Genomic DNA, 22,554 nt, shown 5'->3' on the forward strand with positions numbered 1-22,554 from the left:
AAACATGAATTTTAAAGAATGAAAATAAAATAATCCAAATGAATAAACAAATAAATAAAATATTGTATTGTGGAGGCCCCAGATTGTGGAGAGCCCCTGGGCAGCTGACCACTTTGCCTGCTGAATCCGGCCCTGCTTGGGAGTTGGTGCAAGGGCACGCCCCTGCCTTGGGAGTTGGTACAAGCGCACTCTCCTGCTGTGTCTTGGGAGGCAAGTGAACGCTTTTGTCTTGGTGGCCCTGACACTTTAGGTACACTTGCCTTAGTCGAGTATATTAGTTGTTTTGTGGGTAGCTCCGACAATCATAAACCTTCTACCTGTACACTGATGAAGTCTTAAAAGTAGATCATGTTCATATCACCTTTGCAAACTATGCAAAGACCAAAGATCACATGACCTCAACCGTTACCTTTTGACTGTATGAGTGTATGAGGAATGAGATGTGTCATCCAGCAGCGCTGTTCCATCAGACCGTTCTAGCAGATTAAATCCAACTCATTATTGATACAGGTCTTACTTACGGCATGGTTTCAGATACCAGTGGTTTTGTCCACTAGATAATCGAATGTATATTTGTATCATATGAACGTTATCTCAAATTTCACAAGCCAAGTCAGAGGACAGGCGCTTAATCGTCTTCCTTTTCTTTTGTTGTTGTTTGATTTCCTCTCGCCTCTGCAGGACTATATATACTGCTCTCGTCAAAACCGTATAAGTCTCAATATCACTACGTCAACAAACTGTATCGATACCAATATCAATATCAGAAATTCACTCATACGTCTCTCCGCCGACTCGCACTCGGTGATCTAGTCTGGCTGTCCGCAATGATCACTATTTCCCTCGTGCGCTCGTATGAATGATTCTGACACCAACTTTCTGAGATCCGCGCGGCAGACAGCGCGCCTGACCGTAACGAACACTAACACTCCCGCGCCCAACAGTTTGGCACTGGATCACTTTATTTTGACCCAGGTTCCCAGAGGACAGCGCTGGAACGAATGAACACTAACACTCTCGCGTGCTCGCGGGAACTATTCGCCCCCTCTTCAGGCGTCGTGTTGATGCATCGACGTAGACACAGCAGACGTCACAGGGTCCCCAGATCGACTTCTTCCGACGATGGTATGATCCTTCTCAACAGCTCCAACGATGACTCTCACATGACTCTCACCGGCCGGCTTCGCAAAGCTCCGACTATGTTTTGACTTAAACTGCCGAATGGTTCGACTGTTAGATGAGGTCACGTCTTAAGGGTGAGAGAAACCCGCAACGTGGACTCACCCAACGTTTATTGATTGATTTGGTCAAAACCTGGAGAAGTGAGACGCCCATTAACTACTGATTACATTCCCTTACATGTATACATTATACATCAGTTAGTAAATACACTATTCTGTATGGTTATCCAAAAGCCTTACTAACTATGCACGTGTAGTTCACAACATTTCACCATAATACAAACAATCACTCTGTTCTTTCACTCACGTGTGCGGGCTTATAGCTCCACTCCTCCTAGTACGTCTACCCTAGCAACTAAGTGTACACCCGATGGGGCTGGATGATACTGTCAGCCAGTGTTCCGAGCCCCTATCTATGGTCAAGACAACGAAATGCTTGTTGTGCGTCCACAAACATCTGGCGAGGTTACAGGTCGGTGGCCACATTTGGGTCAGAGGTCGCGCTCACGAGGGACGGCAGCGCCGGTGGTAACGGTACTGCTCTTGCCTCGCAAGCAAGATGTCAGGTCCGATTCCCGGCCGGTGGAAAAGTTTTTGACATACTTCCTAGCCCTCATTGGTCTCTGTTCACCTAGCAGTAATGTAGGTACCTGTTGTAAATTGAAAGTTGCAATTGTATTCAGGGAAATTGGCACTTGATGACACAAACCATTGACTCTTCAGGCTTCTACGCCTAACTCATGAAACATAAGGGCAAGCATGAACTTAGCAGCATGCTTCCCTGTTGGGCGCTGTTAACGCTTCTGCGCTCACCTACACAAGGATGTAGGAGGTGCCCAATAAAAAGAAGCAGATGTGGTGACACGACCTACAAAGTGCGGTATTGAAGAAAGAAAAACGTGCTATGTGAAGACAGAAGACGTCCTGTGCGCATCAGAAGAAAGTCGACGATGAAAAGGTGGATCATCAGAAGGACCAATCGACTACTACGTTGTGCTGCAGGCTTTTTATTTCAGATACCAGCTGGATGGAAGACTTGAGCCATGCTGGACCACACAAATGTACTGATGTTGTTGATGCTGATGTGTAATAAAAGTAACACCCTAACTTGTGAAGTAGGAGCATTTTTTATGTACTTTGAAGTATTTCATTCTCTGATTTCTGTTAACATGTACTACATAGAATGTTTTTTAAAGTTTAGTCACTTTTTTTCTATGAGTTCAATGATCTACCACGAAACACCATGTTGTAGCCATTTACTGACTGAGATGAATTATTATTTTGACACGGCCTGGTTAGGCAATGTAACACCTGTTTTTGTTTAGAATGTGATTGCAAGTTTGCCTCGACACTATGCTAGATATGAAGGATCAGATCACTCTATATTCACTTACTGTGTATGTATTTTATTTTTTCTCCTGTCATAGCTTTAATCTTGGTGGGAGGTATAGTAAGCTTTATCAGATCAAACTATGCCAGTAGAAAAACATACATCTCTAGTGTTATAATTTGTAAAATGTAAGGATGCATTATCTCAGGGACTATATTACAGTAGATACTGCACATGATGTTACTGTCTACTTAATATGTCATCAGTGCTCTGAGCATGAAAGCTTTGGTCAGACCACACATCTCCAGAAACAGTCCAGACCCAACATTAGGGAGGTCAATGTAGGTAACTCACGGCTGACCAAGGGTTATAAATCAGCCGTCCCCCATGTCACACGGCGAACAAACATGTAAGAAGGCACCAGCCCTCTCCCAATATACAATAACCTACGCATGAAGAAGTCCAGACCTGACCTCACATTAGCCAGATCAAAAGTGTAGGGTAACCCTCGAGCCCAAGTCAAGGGCCACAAATCAACCAGGGCCTCTCATGTCACTGGCCCCACCTGATGACTTCTCCAGAAGATACAACATAGTCTCTGAAAAAGTCCAGACCTGACCCTACATTAGCGAGGGCAAATGTAAGAGATCCTGGCCCCCGATCAGCTCAACCTGACGGCTGGTCTTCCAATATATAGGACGTCGAGCCCTCCCTCACGAGAGTGTGTCTTGTAACCAAGAAGGGCCAGCTACCACGTCCCCACTCCCACTCGAGAGAAGCCGCCACTAAGTGTAACGAAGTCTCAGCTGGGTCCATAGACAGAGTGCTGTCAACTCAACGTGTAACAGTAAGTGCTGGCTGTGTAGACTGTGGAAGTGCAGTGATCGAACCTCCAACGATCGACTTAGTGATGCCCATTCTTGTGTGAGGTTAGGTTATCCGAGAATACCATAGTCTATCATAAATTGTGTACGAACCCCCCACCCCATTAATCCCCCTATTGAACTAGTAAAATAAAGCTGTAACACATTGGTGTTTGATATACTACACTTGTACTGTGCCTGTGTTAATATACAGTGTTGACATCACACCCTCGAGACACGCTACCATTTCCTCTCGCTATAATACTCTACTACTATAACCTCTAGCTTACCTCTTCATGTGAGATTTTGTCTCATTACACCTATATGATATTAAATGTAATTTGCCAAATTAATAATGATGCGATTCATGAAGTTAAGGGACTATAATTATTGAATTTGAAATTATTATAGATCGTTTATCAGTCTGAATAATGTCACGGGTGTCCCAAGGAGGTTATTAGTTAGGAAAATATGTCACGTGGGCCTAAGCTACTTGAGAGACCTGGCGGGCTGGTACACTCAGTCACCGGGGGAGCATTCAGACAAACAAGAGCGTCCCTCTTGCGTCCGTCACAGAAATAGTCCGCGTGGCCTAGTCACTGTGCTGCGCTATTGCAGTATAACAAGTAAGTCTCATTCAATCTCAGACAGGGGTTAGATGGGGCAGTGATAGAAGTAAACTAGAGGCTAACAGTGAGAGTTCATTTCAGGGTTTCCGTCAGAACCCATGACGGAGTTGACGAGGTTTGGCCGAGATTGACTGCGTTGATGATTGAGGGGTGGCGATTGTCGCCATTGGACCGATCAGTATAGGCCTGTCACTGTTTAGCAGGAGTATCATAGGATCTCTTGAGGAATCCTAGCCGTCTGGGTGCCTTTGTGACGGAGACGTCGTTGGAGCATCAGCTCTCCTCTACCTCGACTCTAACCCCACATGTCTCGAGCAGCAGTGAAACTCCTCTTGCTAACAGGAAGCTAAAGCTTCTCTCAACTGTCTAAGGTCTGATCGGCTCCTCCCTTCCGCTTTATGGATGTACTGGGGGTAAAGTGAGGGCCAGCTGAGTGATACAGGGTGCACACTGAGACCATGAGTCTAGGGATTACCTAGAGGAACATTTTATCTCCTTAATTACGGGTGTATGTTGAGTTGGGTGGAGCATGGTTCCGCGGGTATTGGTGGACCCAGTAACAAACCAATAATAGTGACAATATATTTGGGGTGTAGTTGATACCATTTTCTCAGTTACTGATATTATCGTGGCGTGTGTAGTTAAATATTTCTTAACAATTTTGATAGTATTGTTTTTGAATGTTTGTCACTAAGTGGAACCAGAGTGAAAACTGTGTGATTTGATTCTTTTAATGCATTTAATTTTTTCTTTATAATTCCGATCTCAGGTATAACCTTTGTTCCCCAGAGTAGTGTTTAAGTTAGGTTAGGAAATTAATGCATCTTTTAGGGTGATATAATTCTGTTGGCGCCCTTGAGGCCTATTCATTGCTTAGAGTATTTAATTTCTTATTTTTTGTACCATTTCCTCAGTGACTGATATTATGTTGTTGAAAGCCCTTAAAGGCCTATTCATTTGTAGAGTATTTAATTTCTTATTTTTTTAATACCATTTCTAAGTGACTGATATTTTGTAGAAAGCCATAAGGCCTGTTTCATGTGTGCAAACAACTTTTCTTAATACTTCAAATTTATTGTTGCCCTGAGTTTCCTAATAATTTCTATATCATGTATAACTTTTACTCCCCCAGAGTAGTGTTTTAAGTTCAAGTTAAGAGGTCGCATATTGGTGTACCATTATTTTGATTGTGTTTGTAGTGTTGGAGCAAATATAAGTGTCTAGAATTTTACAGTGTGTCTCGTCATCCCAGTCACAGAGGCAGCTATCCTTCCACAGGTCACGGACAATTCATTTTGTTTAAAGTAGATTTAAGTGTTCTTGTGCTGGTTAGGGATTTTTTTTCTCAAAGGGAGCTTCACCATTACCATCTATTAATCTTTAATACCCCAAGTCAAATTGAGAAATTAAGTCAGTAAATTCCGACCAGTTTGCATATATATATATATATATATATCTTGATAAAATCACACGGGAAAATGGAAACAACGGAGTACCTTAGCTTTCGTCTTTATTCAAGACATCTTCAGAGGCAACTGGATTACATGGACAGAGAGAGGCTTAAATATACAGGGTGACCTAAAAACATGAGGTCAGGTCATAATGATGACATCCACTAATCCCCACACCAACACACACGTAGAGGAGCTTAAGAGAAGGGTGATGACGTGACAAGACAGGTCAGGTCAGAAAAAAGGGACCCACAAAATAACTATCATACATCAAGATCAAAGGTTTTCAAAGCATTTTTAACCTTGGGCCACTGACAAATAAATTTATGTAACATATTATCAGTTTTGAACTGACCATCACTAAGGTTTATTGATTTTAATTCCTTAATCAAACTAGCTTCAACCAGAAGTCTTTCTGTGACACAAGATGATTTGAATACTTCTAAGCTTTTTTCCCAAGCAATGGGTGATTATTATTCCTAACATGAACGAACAAGGCACTGCTTTCAGATGCAGTTCTGATATTATACTTATGTTGTTTGATTCTGAGCTGCAGTGTTTTTCCTGTCTGACCTACATAATTACAATTACATTTGCTACATGGAATACAATACACACTTCCATTTACATTCAAACTTGGGCTATTCCTTATTAACATATTGGTAATGGTTGAGTCATAATTGAAAACAACATTAATATTTAGAAGCTTGAGGGACCGAACTAACGGGACAAATTCATCACGATAGGGCAGAGTCAAAATATTCTTAAGTGTAGGAACTTGTCTGGTTTGAGAGGAATGAAAGGATTTTTTAGCCCTTTTAAAGCAACGATCAACAAACACAGAAGGGTACCCAAGTTTCTGTGCAATAGAACGAATGTGTTTAAATTCATCGTCAATAAATTCAGAGTCACAAATACGCAGACATCTTAGGAACATAGCAGAAAAAACTGACATTTTGGTAGACTCAAGGTGATTCGATAAAAAGTGAATGAAACTGTCTACCTGTGTGGGCTTTCTATATACCTTAAATTTATAGTTTTGGCCATTTCTCATGATAAGCATATCAAGAAATGGAAGGGATTCATTTATTTCTCTTTCAATTTTGAATGTGATACTAGGGACAATATTATTAAGCTTGTCTAAAAATTCCAATGGGTCACTGTTTTTAGGCCAAAGACAAAGAACATCATCTACATATCTATACCAAGGAGGAATAAAGTCCACTATATTGGGTAGTAATCTAGACTCAAAAAACTCCATATAAATACAGGCTAGAGGAGTTTTTTGAGTCTAGATTACTGTGGGGATTAGTGGATGTCATCATTATGACCTGACCTCATGTTTTTAGGTCACCCTGTATATTTAAGCCTCTCTCTGTCCATGTAATCCAGTTGCCTCAGAAGATGTCTTGAATAAAGACGAAAGCTAAGGTACTCCGTTGTTTCCATTTTCCCGTGTGATTTTATCAAGATATATATATATATATATATATATGCAACCGGTCGGAATTTACTGGACTTTAATTTCTCACTTGACTTGGGGTATTAAAGATTAATAGATGGTAATGGCAGTGGAAGCTCCCCTTTGAGAAAAATCCCGAACCAGCACAAGAACACTTAAATCTACTAAACAAAATGAATTGTCCGTGACCCGTGGAAGGATAGCGTCTGTGACTGGGATGAATGAGACACACTGTAAAATTTAGACACTTATATTTCCTCCAACACTACAAACACAATCAAATAATGGTACACCAATATGCGCACCTCTTAACTTGAACTTAAAACACTACTCTGGGGAATAAAAGTTATACATGATATAGAAATTATTAGAAACTCAGGCAACAATAAATTTGAAGTATTAAGAAATGTTGCTTGCACACATGAAACAGGCCTTAAGGGCTTTCACAAAATAATATCAGTCACTTAGGAAATGGTATTAAAAAATAAGAAATTAAATACTCTACAATGAATAGGCCTTAAGGGCTTTCAACAACATAATATCAGTCACTGAGGAAATGGTAATAAAAAATAAGAAATTAAATACTCTACAATGAATAGGCCTCAAGGGCGCTCAACAGAATTATATCACCCCAAAAGATGCACACTTCCTAACCTAACTTAAACACTACTCTGGGGAACAAAGGTTATACCTGAGATCGGAATTATAAAGAAAAATTAAATGCATTAAAAGAATCAAATCACAGTTTCACTCTGGTTCCACTTAGTGACACAAACATTCAAAAACAATACTATCAAAATTGTTTAAGAAATATTTAACTACACACGTCACGATAATATCAGTAACTGAGAAATGGTATCAACTACACCCAAATATATTGTCACTATTATTGGTTTGTTACTGGGTCCACCAATACCCGTGAACCATGCTCCACCCAACTCAACATACACCCGTAATAAGGGAGATAAAATGTTCCTCTAGGTATCCCCTAGACTCATGGTCTCAGTGTGCGACCCTGTATCACTCAGCTGGCCTCACTTTACCCCCAGTACATCCATAAAGCGGAAGGGAGTGAGCCAATCAGACCTTGTACAGTTGAGAGAAGCTTTAGCTTCCCGTTAGCAAGAGGGTTTCACTAAGCTGCTCGAGACATGTGGGGTTGTGAGCCGAGGTAGAGGAGAGCTGATGCCCCAACGATCGTCCCGTCGTCAGCTGGGCACCCAGACGGCTAGATTCCCTCAAGAGATCCTATGATACCCCGCTAAACAGTGACAGGCCTACACTGATCGGTCCAATGGCGACAATCGCCACCCTCAATCATCAACGGCAGTCAATCTCTCGCAGTCAAACTCCGGTCAACTCCGGTCAAGTGGGTTCTGACGGAAACCCTGAAATGAACTCACTGTTAGCTCTAGTTTACTTTATCACTGCCCTATCTAGACCCTGTCTGAGATTGAATGAGACTTACTTGTTATACTGCAATAGCGCAGCACAGGTGACTAGGCCACGTGACTATTTCTGTGACGGACGCGCAGGGACGTCTTGTTTGTCTGAATGCTCCCCGTGACTGAGTACCAGCCCGCCTCGTGTCCTCTCAAGGCGTTAGCTTAGGCCTACGTGACATATTTTCCGCCTAACTAATAACTCCTTGGGACACCCGTGACATTATTCAGACTGATAAACGATCTATAATAATTTCAAATTCAATAATTATAGTCCCTTAACTTCATGAATCGCATCATTATTAATTCGGCAAATTACATTTAATATCATATAGGTGTAATGAGACAAAATCTCACATGAAGAGGTAAGCTAGGAGGTTATAGTAGTAGAGTATTATAGCGAGAGGAAATGGTAGCGTGTCTCGAGGGTGTGATGTCAACACTGTATATTAACACAGGCACAGTACAAGTGTAGTATATCAAACACCAATGTGTGTTACAGCTTTATTTTACTAGTTCAATAGGGGGGATTAATGGGGTGGGGGGGGGTTCGTACACAATTTATGATAGACTATGGTATTCTCGTATAACCTAACCTCACAATAAGAATGGGCACTTCACTAAGTCGATCGTTGGGGAGGTTCGGGATCACTGCACTTCCACAGTCTACACAGCCAGCACTTACTGTTACACGTTGAGTTGACAGCACTCTGTCTATGGACCCAGCTGAGACTTCGTTACACTTAGTGGCGGGCTTCTCTCGAGTGGGAGTGGGGACGTGGTAGCTGGCCCTTCTTGGTTACAAGACACACTCTCGTGAGGGAGGGCTCGGACGTCCTATATATTGGAAGACCAGCCGTCAGGTTGAGCTGATCGGGGGGGGCGGCGAAGGATCTCCTTACATTTGCCCTCGCTAATGTAGGGTCAGGTCTGGACTTTTTCAGAGACTATAAGTTGTATCTTCTGGAGAAGTCATCAGGTGGGGCCGTGTGACATGAGAGGCCCTGGTTGATTTGTGGCCTCTTGACTTGGGCTCGAGGGTTACCCTACACTTTTGATCTGGCTAATGTGAGGTCAGGTCTGGACTTCTTCTGCGATGTAGGTTATTGTATATTGGGAGAGAGTGGGCTGGTGCCTTCTTACATGTTTGTTCGGGCCGTGTGACATGGGGGGGGGGGAGCCTGGCTGATTTATAACCCTTGGTCAGCCGTGAGAGTTACCCTACATTGACCTCCCTAATGTTGGGTCAAGTCTGGACTGTTTCTGAGATGTAAGCTGTGGTCTGACCAAAGCTTTCATGCTCAGAGCACTGATGACACATATTAAGTAGACAGTAACATCATGTGCAGTATCTACTGTAATATAGTCCCTGAGGCGATAATGCATCCTTACATTTTACAAATTATAACACTAGAGATGTATGTTTTTCTACTGGCATAGTTTGATCTGATAAAGCTTACTATACCTCCCACCAAGATTAAAGCTTCTATGACAGGAGAAAAAAAATAAAATACATACACAGTAAGTGAATATAGAGTGATCTAAAGATCCTTCATATCTAGCATAGTGTCCGAGGCAAACTTGCAAATCACATTCTACAAACAAAAACAGGTGTTACATTGCCTAACCAGGCCGTGTCAAAATAATAATTCATCTCAGTCAGTAAATGGCTACAACATGGTGTTTCGTAGTGCAAAACATTGATCATTGAACTCATAGAAAAAAGTGACTAAACTTTAAAAAAACATTCTATGTAGTACATGTTAACAGAAATCAGAGAATGAAATACTTCAAAGTACATAAAAAAATGCTCCTACTTCACAAGTTAGGGTGTTATATCTTTTTATTACACATCAGCAACATCAACAACATCAGTACATTTGTGTGGTCCAGCATGGCTCAAGTCTTCCATCCAGCTGGTATCTGAAAATAAGGAATGCCTGCAGCACAACAGCGGTAGTCGATTGGTCCTTCTGATGATCCACCTTTTCATCGTCGACTTTCTTCTGATGTCAGCACAGGACGTCTTCTGTCTTCACATAGCACGTTTTTCTTTCTTCAATACCGCACTTTGTAGGTCGTGTCACCACATCTGACTTCTTTTTATTGGGCACCCTCCTACATCCTTGTGTAAGGTGAAGCGCAGAAGCGTTAACAGCGCCCAACAGGGAAGCATGCTGCTAAGTTCATGCTTGCCCTTATGTTTCATGAGTTAAGGGTGTAGAAGCCTGAAGAGTCAATGGTTTGTGTCATCAAGTTATTGGAAGCTCCAACAACTTTCCCTGAATACGAATTCGCAACTTTCAATTTACAACAGGTACCTACATTACTGCTAGGTGAACAGGGACCAATGAGGGCTAGGAAGTATGTCCAAAAAACTTTTCCACCGGCCCGGGAATCGAACCCGTGACATCTTGCTTGCGAGGCAAGAGCAGTACCGTTCTACCACCGGCGCCCACATTGTTATTGCCGTCCTCGTAGGCCGCGACCTCTGACCCAAATGTGGCCACCCGACCTGTAACCTCGCCAGATGTTTGTGGACGCACAACAAGCATTTCGTTGTCTTGACCATAGATAGGGGCTCGGAACACCCCTGGCTGACAGTATCATCCAGCCCCATCGAGTGTACACACTAGTTATAACTAGGAGTTACTTGGAGCGATACTAGGAGTTAAGTGGAGCTATAAGCCCGCACACGTGAGTGAAAGAACAGAGTGATTGTTTGTATTATGGTGAAATGTTGTGAACTACACACGTGCATAGTGTAAGGCTTTTTGGATAATAACCATACAGAATAGTGTATTTACTAACTGATGTATAATGTATACATGTAAGGGAATGTAATCAGTAGTTAATGAGCGTCTCACTTCTCCAGGTTTTGACCAAATCAATCAATAAACGTTGGGTGAGTCCACGTTGCGGGTTTCTCTCACCCTTAAGACGTGACCTCATCTAACAGTCGAACCATTCGGCAGTTTAAGTCAAAACATAGTCGGAGCTTTGCGAAGCCGACCGGTGAGAGTCATGTGAGAGTCATCGTTGGAGCTGTTGAGAAGGATCATACCATCGTCGGAAGAAGTCGATCTGGGGTACCCTGTGACGTCTGCTGTGTCTACGTCGATGCATCAACACGACGCCTGAAAGAGGGGAGCAAGAAGAGGGAGAGCTGTGGCAAAATAGTTCCCACGAGCACGCGAGAGTGTTAGTGTTCATTACGTTCAGGCGCGCTGTCCACTCTGGGAACCTGGGTCAAAATAGAGTGATCCAGTGCCAAACTGTTGGGCGCGGGAGTGTTAGTGTTCGTTACGGTCAGGCGCGCTGTCTGCCGCGCGGATCTGTTTCAGAAAGTTGGTGTCAGAATCATTCATACGAGCGCACGAGGGAAATAGTGATCATTGCGGACAGCCAGACTAGATCACCGAGTGCGAGTCGGCGGAGGAGACGTATGAGTGAATTTCTGATATTGATATTGGTATCGATACAGTTTGTTGACGGTAGTGATATTGAGACTTATACGGTTTATTGACAGAGCAGTATATATGTCCTGCAGAGGCGAGAGGAAATCAAACAACAACAAAAGAAAGGAAGACGATTAAGCGCCTGTCCTCTGACTTGGCTTGTAATGAAATTTAGGGAGATAACGTTCATATGATACAAATATACATTCGATTATCTAGTGGACAAAACCACTGGTATCTGAAACCATGCCGTAAGTAAGACCTGTATCAATAATGAGTTGGATTTAATCTGCTAGAACGGTCTGATGGAACAGCGCTGCTAGAACGACACATCTCATTCCTCATACACTCATACAGTCAAAAGGTAACGGTTGAGGTCATGTGATCTTTGGTCTTTGCATAGTTTGCAAAGGTGATATGAACATGATCTACTTTTAAGACTTCATCAGTGTACAGGTAGAAGGTTTATGATTGTCGGAGCTACCCACAAAACAACTAATATACTCGACTAAGGCAAGTGTACCTAAAGTGTCAGGGCCACCAAGACAAAAGCGTTCACTTGTACCATCTCCCAAGACACAGCAGGAGAGTGCGCTTGTACCAACTCCCAAGGCAGGGGCGTGCCCTTGTACCAACTCCCAAGCAGGGCCGGATTCAGCAGTGGGCAAAGTGGTCAGCTGCCCAGGGGTCTCCACAATCTGGGGGCCTCCACATATTACAATATTTTATTTATTTGTTTATTCATTTGGATTATTTTTATTTTCATTCTTTAAAATTCATGTTTATCTATTCCATCACGTAAAACTATGTTCAGCAAGAAGCGTGATAGAAATTAGGCTAGCTACTCCTTGAAATTCATGAATACCTGGTTTTCCTATGAACCATATATTTTTAATGAATGCTATGGCTTGTGTTGCTAATAATATATTTAGAATTCCACAAACATATACTGATTAAAAATGAACTACATGGAATAACGAAATTGAGATTAAAAAAAAACAAATAAATTATTTTTTTCATTATCACTTCCATTACGAATGCCATCAGGGCGCTGTGTTTGTTGACAGTCGGTCGGAGGGGGTTGGGTCGTGTAGTATCTGCACATTGGTTGTCATGTGTCTGTCGATTAAAGAGGAGACTTGCATCGCCCATGATTCGTGAACTTCCCACGAGTAGACATAAACATGTCTTGCAGATGTAAAATGAGAGAGAGAATTGTCATGTGTGCTTGTTGAGTGAAGTCGTCGCCGCTCAGTGATGAATGATCTTGTCAGTTGTCATTTCCTAGAACATGTCTTGCAAATGTTTTACTATTGGATGCAAAACTTCAATTTTATTTATAGTTGAGTTAATACTTATTCTGAATCTGTCTGACCTTGGACTTAAAGAAGCCTACACACGCATTCTTGGACAGAACCATTATTTGAGTAGAGGTTTATCTGATTAATAATGCAAAGAATCATCTCTCTGTAATAACTAATAATATATTCTTTTCTGTGAAGCCTCTTGAAAATTTTTGACATGTGCGGTAGTAGCTATATCAGGGCTGGTCGACTTGAAACCACATGAATTACTCCAGTCATGTCTCACTTTTGTGTGTGTGTGTTGGGAATTTGTACACTATCAATAAATATACAGTTAATTAAAAATTTCTCAATGTTCTAATTTCCTCAATATAACTGCATATGGCTTCAAAATTCTCCAAAGAAGTGTTCAAATTTCAAAATTTTCCCGGGGGGGGGTTACAGAGCCCCCCGGAACTCCCAGATGTTTAGGCTAGCTTCACTCGCCACCCTACCCTCTTGGGTAGTTATAATGAGGGGGGCCTCCACAAAGAGGCTGCCCATGGGGCTCCACAGGTCTAAATCCGGCACTGCTCCCAAGGCAGAGGTGTGCACTTGTATCAACTCCCAAGGCACATCAGAAGTGGGCGCTTGTACCAACTCCCAAGGCACTGCAGAAGTGTGTGCTTGTACCAGCCCCCAGACACTTCAGTATACTTACTTGCTTTTGCCAAAACCAGCCCCCAGACACATCAGTGTGTGCTTGCTTGCTATTGCCAATGTCATGATCGTGATGACGGCTAACCTGAAAACCTTAAGGATTCATATTACGCTCAAACGTCCACAAAACCTTCCGAGTCCCCCAGTGGAAACGTCTCCCGTTTTCTCTGTTTCCCCGTCTTTGTCTTAAGGGAACTTTGAATATAATCCGCGGATTTCGTAGCAGACGCTGTATGTTGGGACCTGTTGCCATCCAACCCTTTGTAATAAATTTAATTTTGCTTTTGATAGCTTAGTCAGAGCATTGTCTGTGAAGATAATAGTAGGGAATGAAACTGAGTTCATAGTCTCAACGTCAGAGTGTACAGTAAATTAATTCATCGAAATAGAAGTAGGTGGACTCTCTGGCCTATTTTGAGTGAAGGTGCCGCGGGCATTTCTACCGTTAGTAAGTGCCCGTCCCTTCATCCATACAGGTAGGCCATTCCACTGTGTTGTAATTCGCCCTTCTTTAAGTGATTTGACCCAATTAATAGTTGATTGTGCAAATGTTACAGTAACGTAGTTGATATGCTCTGAGTGAAGTCATATTTACGTCTTTAACGTCCCCTGAAATGTGATGTCGTTGTCACAGTTAGTAAGTGCCCGTCCCTTCATCCATACAGGTCCCTAACGCAGCCTAGGCCGTATCTGTAGAGTGGATGTTGTATCCACTATGTCTGGGGAGATGTCCGAGGTCCAGTAGGATCAGTTACCTTCGTGAGACCCGGCCGTCAGACACTTCAGACTACCTATGGCCCCCATAGCTGTCTCGTCTGGCCCTAACGCTCGGCCTGCGAGGTGACCCCGGATCACCAAGCCACACACCACTACCAGCCCCCATCATTGGTGGATGAGTGTCTAACTCAGGAGGGCTATTTGTGTGGTGGGATTAATCCACTGGGATCTTCAGAGTTCGTCGGAAAGTACCCCATGGTGGCTGGACCCCATGGCTGTTGCTTGAGTATCACTCCTGACGACTGAGTGTTGTAGTGGCAGTTGCCCCTGGTCTTTATGGGCTAAGTGACTATAAGAGTTATGTGTTATTGAGTATGTCCACCCAGTAATGGTGTGAGTATGTTGAGCCTGAGGGCATAGTACTAGATTTCGTCTGTTGGTACATATAAATTCTTTCTCCTAATTTCATATCAATGTTTAAATAAATTTTGTATTTGTATATTGTGTCTATTATTTACCTACAGTATTTACCGTTATTTCTTCCCTATTACTTGTTACTATCATTACATCTACCCACGAGCCTCCTCTCGTCACGCTACCAATGGTAATAAGTATGAGAGTAAAAGGAATTGTTACTGACACACAGGCCCTTAAAATGGTGGCAGCTCAGGCCCTCATAAATGGTAGCAACTCAGGCCCTCATACCAAGACCAGCTGAACTGTGCCCATACACCACCACAAATCACAAACAACCTCATCCAACTGGACGAAATGGCGGACATAGAAAACAATGAGTGGCCACAAGAAATCGATCTAGATATGGAAAACGATGAACAACCACTGCTCAGCCGCTGGCCCCACAGCGGTAGAGAAAGATGACCTGGTAAGTGTATCAACTGCCAGCGATAGGCACGACTCACCCCAACCAGGAACTAACCGAAACCCAGAAACCAGCAACCATTGGAAGAGTACGGTGATGGAAGGTATAGAAAGCTACATTGAAGATTTCATCTCCAAAGAAGGTATAGTCAAGCCTGCAGCTACAAGGAAGGGCAATGGCCCTGTCAAGAAGACCCAACAGAGCAAACTTGAAGCAGGTGCACGGCCTCATCGGGGCGAGGATCAACCGGTGAGGGAGAAAAGGAGCCGTGGCAGACACCAAGGTGATACGACCACACCCAAGAATGAGGCTACTATTGGCAAAAATAAGGTTATACCATCACAGTCTGCAGATGTAAAGAGTAAGGAACCATGGTAGGTGCTGGACAGGGTTATGCCAGTAGGGTGTGTCATAGGAGGGAAGATCAGCTAAAACTAATGGCCCATCACTTTTTTGGTAGATTTTAGTGTATATAAACAGAAAATAATTTCAGTTTCAATATTTTGCAACCTTTTGCTAGGTAAATTTTTGAAGGTTACTAGTGTGCCCTGAAGAATGCAGTGATGGCTAGGGAAACACTGTGTAACACTGAAGTCCGTTTATTATGGATGAGAAAAATACAAATGGTGACTCGCGTGTGCCATGCACGGCTCACACAGTCAGACTGAGGCGCCTTGCCATATGGCAGCCTCGGGGCAATGTTGCCACATAACACGTGCAGTGTTGCCACGTGATTATATATATAAATGCTACTCGGCACAGTAGCTTATGTACAGGGTTGCTACTTGGCACAGTAGCTTATGTTCAGGGTTGCTACTCGGCACAGTAGCTTAGATACATAACCTACATCTCCCTCCCCCCTCACGCTCATAGTCTTTGTCTTGAGCGGACTTCTTAGTTCTAAGTCGCTCCGAGCGTCGAGGTGCACTGTGGGGCGGATCCTCGTGAGGTGTAGGTGACTCGTCTTCGGTCAGGGGGCCAGCAGCAGGGGGTGGGACTGGCCGGAGGAAGCGGCGGTTCCTCCACCAGACACGGCCACTCGGCATCCTGACCTTGTAGTCCCGCGACCGGCCGACGCCCATCACTATGCCCACCTTGTCCCAACGTGTCGTCGTCGGGTCCTGGACGCGGGCAAGGGCACCAATCTCCAGTGGCTGAAGAGGGCGGGCACGGTCGTCATACCGAGCCTTGGCGTCCTGGGCACGTGAAGCGGCGCGGCGGTCGCAGCTCTCGGCTCTGGTCTGCCACTCCTTCGCAAAGGCCTTGGCGTGTGCAGGAACGCAAGAGCGGAGAGGGTGACCATACAGGATCTGGGCAGGGGAGCGCCCTGTGTGGGTGGGAGTATTACGTAACTCCAGGAGTCCTTTGTCAAACGCCTCACAGTCTATGTTGCCTGAAGGGGCCACCTTGAGGATAAGGTGCTTGACTGTCTTGACTGCAGCCTCAGCATGGCCGTTTGACTGTGGGTAGTGGGGTGTTGACACGATGTGGCGGACTCCCCAACGCTCCAGGAATCCTGTGAAGTCCCGGCTGGTGAACTGTGGCCCACCGTCCGTCCGCAGACGTACGGGGACGCCCAGGTCACGAAAGAGGTGCCGGAAGTGGCGAATGGTGGCCGCGGACGTCGTGTCCGAGCCACAGATTACCACCACAGGCCAGCCAGAGAGTCGGTCGGCGACAACTAGGAAATGTTTCCCAGCTGTGCTGAAGAAATCAGCCGACACGGACTCGAAGGGCCTGGTGGGTTCGTCGTCGCACAAGAGGGGCTCTTGCTGTTGACTGGGCTGCATGATCTGGCACGGCTCACAGGCACGGACCGTATTGACGATATCCGCGTCAATGCCGGGCCAGTACACAGCCTGCCTTGCGCGGCGCTTGGTGGCCTCTGCTCCACGATGGCTGTCGTGTAAGCGGGTCAGAACGTGACGACGGAGAGCTGCAGGGACGACCACACGGGCACCGTACAGGACGAGGTCCCATCTGCGTAGAGGTCCTCACGTATCTTCCAATACGGGCGTAGGGCGTTGTGGAGGTCAAAACGGTCGCGAGGGAACCCAGTCCTCACACTCTCCAAGAGCTGAGTGTAGGAGGGGTCGTCGCGTGCCGCGGTCCGTAGTTCCTCAAGGGCCAGATCGCTGTCGGGTGGCGACACTGAGGCCTGGGTGCTGGCGAGGGACTGTACGGCCTGCAAGGTGACGATGTTGCTTACGGAGAAACCGGCCTCGGTGCTGAGCATCTCGTCTTCAAGTGTAGGGCGGCTGACTGGGGAGCGCGAGAGGGCATCCGGGATGCACAACTCTTTACCTGCGCGCCAAGCCGCGGTGAAGACGAAGGCCAAAATCTTCTCCTTCAGGCGCTGGAGGCGGGGATTCTCGATGGCGTCCAGCGAATAGTGGTTAAGAATGGGGACCAAGGGCCTGTGGTCTGTGATGAGGTCGAAGTGCTGTAGGCCAATCAAGTAGAACTTGCACTTCGATAAGGCCCATACCACTGCCAGCAGCTCCAGCTCGATGGTAGCGTAGCGAGACTCAGCATCGGTGAGGAAGCGAGAGCCACACTGTACGAGCCGGTACTTTCCTCCACCGTGATCCTGGAGAAGGGCGTAACCAACCCCGTACAGGGGCGAGGCTTCTGTCTGGAGGACGGTGGGGAGCGCTGGGTCGAAAGTAGCGAGGATAGGTGGACTTGACAGGGCCTCCTTCACCTTATGAAAGGCGAGGTCGTGGTGAGGGGTCCACGTGAACGTCCTCTTGGGGCTCATCAGGGGGCGGAGAGGCCCGGCAGCAGCGGAGACGTCAGGGGAAAATTCTGCCAGCTGGTTCACCAGGCCCATGAAAGACCTGAGATCCGTAAGGTTGGCAGGTTTCGCAAAGTCCGCTATGGCGCGAACTTTCTCCGGGTCCGCAGCAATGCCATCCCTTGAGAGTCGGTAGCCGCAGAAAGACACTGCAGGTGCGGCCAAGACGAACTTCTCGGCATTCAGAGTGATGCCGTGCATCCTACTCACTGCACCATGAAGGTTACTAGTGTGCCCTGAAGAATGCAGTGATGGCTAGGGAAACACTGTGAAACACTGAAGTCCGTTTATTATGGATGAGAGAAATACAAATGGTGACTCGCGTGTGCCATGCACGGCTCACACAGTCAGACTGAGGCGCCTTGCCATATGGCAGCCTCTGGGCAATGTTGCCACATAACACGTGCAGTGTTGCCACGTGATTATATATATAAATGCTACTCGGCACAGTAGCTTATGTACAGGGTTGCTACTTGGCACAGTAGCTTATGTACAGGGTTGCTACTCGGCACAGTAGCTTAGATACATAACCTACAATTTTAGCGTGAAATTTATCGAAAATCTAACGTACAGCTGCATTAGTGCATTACAATTAAATAGTGAACATTGCGTTCTGACTTCATTCTTTAACAACCCAACTAACAATATTTTTTTTCTGTTTCAGATTCTGATGCATTTATAAGTTGATAATATTTGCGATGGCTGCTTGTGTCAGGACGAGGAACCAAAAATCCAGCCATCTCAGATACGGTGTTTTAATCAGGCAAATCAGTGAAAAGAACCAAAGAACTTACACAAACAAAGACATTGCCAGTGATATGACCAAAGCTGTCTTGGCACAGTACACTCTGGCTAACGCTCAAGCCTCCAGTCATAACAAGTCAGAAGAAGATTAGTGAGAGACTGCTAGCCAGTTGGGGAAAAGGCAAGAGATATCTCTCTTGGGAGAGGAAAACTTGCAGTTAAGGACAGCTTTGCCAAGCAACTGGACCAGTTATTTGACATAATTACTTGCAAGTGCCCAATTGTTCTCTGTCCTGAGTTTGGATGCGATCGTGACTGTAAATCCGAGGCCCACATCTCCTGTATTTGCAAGCGTGAACTGAAGATTCCTGTGATCGAACTGGCATTTGTCAAAGCACAGAGAGAGAAATGGCAGTATAGGGGCTCTCATGATTTCTAGCCAAGATATTCCGGAGTCCAAGAGACAGGAGGCTGCCACAGAGAGACAGAAGAGGAGAAGAGTTGCCGAGGAAAAGAGACTTGAGAAGGCCCAGGGTGAGGTAAAAAAGGCCGATGATTGGAGTCAAGCTGATTCAGAGTTTAATGACTTCCCCATGGCTGATCCGAGTGCTGACCAGGAGAATGGTGACTTTGTCCCTAACCCAGAAAATAATGATCCCAAACCTTCCAGGCATAAATTCGAAATAGGAAAGATATCCCGAGCATAGCTCTGGCCAGCATGCGACACCACACTGGTCTCAGAGAAACTGCAGAGATAGCAACAGCTGCCTGGATTGACGGTGGTTTGATAACACCTGATGATGTTCACCTGGTGATAGATCATAACAAAGTAAGGAGAGCTCAGGAGAAACTTGTCAGTAACCTAGAAGAGGAGTTTGATAAGGGGATAAGAGAAAATGGAATCAATTGTTTGTTCTTTGATGGGAGAAGGGATGACACTAAAGTGTTCATGAAAGTTGGAGATTCTGACAAGTTGTTCTCTGCCATGGTGAAGGAGGAACACTACTCCTGCTACTGATGAACCAGGAGGAAGTATTTGTTGCATTCACTCCAGAGAAAGATGACATCCAGGAAACCAGCTGAGATAGTGGCAGATAACATTGTGAACTGTGGCTCAGAGAGAACATGGAGCCAGACTGCAGGCCATTGGAGGGGACAGCACCAACACTTACGAACACAGGGGTGGCAGGGGGGTCATACAGTGGATAGAGAGCGGAAGGTGGGAGGAAGCTGGTCTGGATTGTTTGTGGCCTCCACACCAACAGGTTGCCACTCAGACATCTGATCCAGGAGCTGGATGGCAAGACTCTTTCAAACATAACAGATGGTCTGGTCCTCTTGGCAAGATGCTGGACTCTGCCACTGAGTTAGAAATAAATCCGGGCTTTGAAAAAATCACAGTTGGCCCTCACACTCGTTGAGCTTGCACATACTGTCATTGTGACCTGAGTACTGACCAGTACTATGGTTATGATTTGCAGTGCCATCAAAATTGGGGTCATGCCTGATAGACTTGCTTACCTGCAGATAGGTCCAGTCTCACATTCTGGGTGGCTCTACTTGGCTCTCAGGTTCTGCAGAATTTGGGTGCTCATCATAAACTGAAGGGAACCAGCTTCACAACCTGGGACTTATTGTCAATTCATCGTGAGTCTACTTGCCAAATTGGTTTCCAAGCACCAAGGTCAAGTCATCGTTCTCCGAAGGTCAGGCATGTTCTCTTCCAGCTTGAGCTCCTGAAAGTCAATAAGGAAGGTGTTCAGATTGTGGGAGCAGACCTGTGAGGAGATCTTCCTGGTATGCTCATCCCAAGGCAGTTCTGCAGCAGTGATGCTCTGCAGTAAGGATGAGAGGAGAGAAGGTGGCGATCAAAAGATCTTGGATATGAGACTTGTGAGAGGATCTGGGCATGACGAATCAGTTGGTGACGATTCCTTCAGGGGTCAGAGGCTCCTGAAGTCGAATCTGGGTGCCAAGACTCTCACTGATCTCATAGATCTGGATAACATCAGGCAGTGAACCCCTCTTCTAAGCCTCACCAATGTTCAAGTCAAGGCTTTCCTGGACAACCCCATGCATGTCCCTGCCTGACCTCACGCACGCCCAGAGTGATGAGGGCGTTGTGTACAGCAAGTGGCCAGGGCCAGCGATCACACTATCATACAACCAGGAGAGGAGGAAGGCTACATCCGAGCTCAGGTGAAGGGGTCAGCAGGGAGGTGATGAGTAAGAAGCAAAGCAAGAAAGACATGTTCTCTTATGATTGTGCAACAACACCGGGTCGTAGTAGTAAAACGGTTTTTGTGTTGATGATTTGTTTTTCTAAAGGACTATTAAATTTAATAAATGAGGTCAAGATCATTCGTTTCACTAATGGATCATTTTCATCCTATCTAAGTCAACCTGATACATTTACTTTACTTTAAATAAGCTATTTAGTGGTGTTGTTAAAGGGTGGGAATACTGAATTTTCCTAAGATTTCAAGTTAAATTTACCTAGCAAAAATGAAAACTTTTCAAATCTGAAGATATCACCTTGATTCACACATGGAACTACATCATTAATACCATGGGCCCGATTTTTCAAAACTCAAAAAAAAAAAAAAATCATATCCAATATGACACACACCTATTATGCCAGCCTTGCCAGCCTTACACTTCAGAGACACCGCCTTCCTACCTTCATGAAAAAGCCGTCGCGAGTATTGTAACTTTATGCGTTGCGTCAATGATGCTGTAGGTAAGATCCAGATGTCTGACCCTGAGAAGATGCACATCCTCCTGCAGGCTTGTTCTGAAGAAATTCGAGTCCACCTTTACTCATATAGTACTGTAAACGGCTTTCAACGGGCGCTAAAAGCTTTGCGGATACGATTTGGTGGAGAAGATGCCTTTATTCGTGAACAGATTCAGGACCTGATGTTGACCTCATCAGTGCGTACTAATGACAGAGCGGGACTTCAATGCCTAGCAGACAGGTTGATTGTATGTACAGTATGTAACTTTGAGCCCCGTGCACTGTGGCAAGTTGACAATCTGTTGGGGAAGAGTTGCTGGTTGAGAAGTTACCCAGTCACTTGAGCGAAAATACCGAAGCAAAGTGGAGGTTTGAAGCTCAAGGGGAAAAGGAACCAGGGTTAGAACATCTATGGGGATTCATACAGAAGGCGCTGATGCTGGTAATGCTAGAGAGGCTTACACAGAAACATGGGGAGCCAGAGATAGACGATATGCCGGCAATAATGCTAGCAGGCGTGCTGTAGGGCTGGCTGTCACGGGCGCAAGCGCAAGGCTTGTTCACTCTGCTCAGATGATCATATCTTAAATCGATGCCACAAGTTTCGTACTATGGCAGTATTTGAGAACGAACTGTACAACGATTACGGTACTGCTTCCTGTGTCTCAGAAGGGACACCAGGTCAATCGTGTCCGATGGGATACTCACCGTGTGACATTGATGGATGTTCAGAGTTACATTCGAGATGGTTACATCCTTCTCCCAAGTCCATGCAGAGGAAAGGTGTGAAATAGACGCCAGAGCAAGAAACAGATAAGAGTAAGTGTCGTGACCGTGATGAACGGACTAGGGACACCTGT

Source organism: Homarus americanus, unplaced genomic scaffold (assembly GCF_018991925.1).
Source record: "Homarus americanus isolate GMGI-L3 unplaced genomic scaffold, GMGI_Hamer_2.0 scaffold32583, whole genome shotgun sequence".
Lineage (NCBI taxonomy): Eukaryota > Metazoa > Arthropoda > Malacostraca > Decapoda > Nephropidae > Homarus > Homarus americanus.